Genomic DNA, 1,707 nt, shown 5'->3' on the forward strand with positions numbered 1-1,707 from the left:
GACGAAAGTGGTGTATTTCAACAAGATGATGCGGCGATGCGAGGGCTAGGTGAATCAGGTTGGAAGATATACGATCAAGATCACTGCGGTAAGGCGGTTGGATACAGAATAACAAGTTGCGTGTGCTAACATATTCTGTATTGCAAATGGTACAGCTGATCTGAGCCTGGGCGGAGCTGACCTCTACACGGGCAGATGGGGAATCACGAAATCTACTGCAGCGTTTGCAAACTGACCGCTCGGTATGCTGTTTCATTTCTTGCCCAAAACTCTGTGGAAGAAAATCGCGGCAGAGTCAGAGGCGTACCGGAAGCAGTGTATTCCAGCAATCGCGGAGAAGACACGTGAGCGCCAACTCGCTGCGCTAGCCAGGGACCCCAAAAAAACTGTGGATGATTTGAACGCCATTGTGGACAAGCTTGAAAGGCACAAACCCATCCGAGAACACGAGATACTACACGTACTGGGCTTGCTTGTGGCGCGCACCCTATGCGGACACACCGATGATTTGGCAAAGCACTGGACCGTTAGCGAAGATGGTGCTGTACCTCGCGGCACGTTCGGAAGGTACACGAAGCGCGAAAGGTTCAGGACAATAACTTGGTTCCTGCACTTTACGAGCACCGGCAGCGAAGGAGGAACCACCGACAAGGCGTTCAAGATTTGCTCCGTGTTACAAGTGATCGAAAAGACGTTCCGTCGGGGGTTCCAGCTTGGCCCTCGCGTGAGCTTCGATGAGGGAACGATCTCAAATCGGAGCCAGTACAACCCCATACGGGTGTACAACAAGGAGAAGCCGCACAAGTATGGAACCAAATATTACATGACCTGCTGTGCTGCCACGGGATACTGTGCAAGGTATGTGGTGAATTCGGTATTCGACAGAATACAACGTTCTATATTCTGTCCTATTCTGTATAAACTCCGTATCTGACAGAGCAAGCTAACCATACTTTTTTGCTGTTCTGTATACGACAGAGTTGAAGTGTATCTTGGAGCCGAGCCTGACAAGAAGAAAAGTGAAGGGGCTTCCCAAAGGACAGTCATCAGGAACATCTTCAAGACCTTCGAAAGTTTGCCAAAACAGTGGTTGATCGTCGCAGATAATTTCTACATCTCATCTGCTCTGGCGCTTGCACTGCTACCCATGGGACTTTACTACGTGGGAACTCAGCGCGCGGATCGACTGGGCTGGCCAAAAGCACTGATGTTCAAGCAGAAGCGCCGGCCACAGTACATGCCACGCGGAGCCTATCGAATTGCCCACGGTAAGGAGTATCCGGCGCTAGCCGCTACGGCGTGGATGGACTCAGCTCCGGTCCACATGATAGCAACAGGATGTTCTACGGTGCTGACGCATGTGGCCAGGAAGGACAAACGTACGGGACTATCACGCAGGTGCAGTGCCCTCAGCTGGCTGCAGATTATCATTCGGGTATGGGTGGGTGTGTGGGTGGGGGGGGGGGGGGGGACACCAACGATCAGATTCGGCTCCAGCGCTACAAAAAATATTATCGTCAGCTATTTCTGGCATTCGTTGACATGGCAACCGTCAACGGATTTATCCTGCACCGGATCGTCATGAAGCAGAAAAGGGAAAGAGTCCCTAGCCATGCAGAGTACATGCGCCGACTTCAAGTGGAGTTACTGGCAGTTACCGCTGTGGGCTTTCGATCGAATCGCTATTGCGAAGACCTGGTCAACACC

Source organism: Phytophthora parasitica, assembly GCF_000247585.1.
Source record: "Phytophthora parasitica INRA-310 unplaced genomic scaffold supercont2.50, whole genome shotgun sequence".
Taxonomy (NCBI): Eukaryota; Oomycota; class Peronosporomycetes; order Peronosporales; family Peronosporaceae; genus Phytophthora; species Phytophthora nicotianae.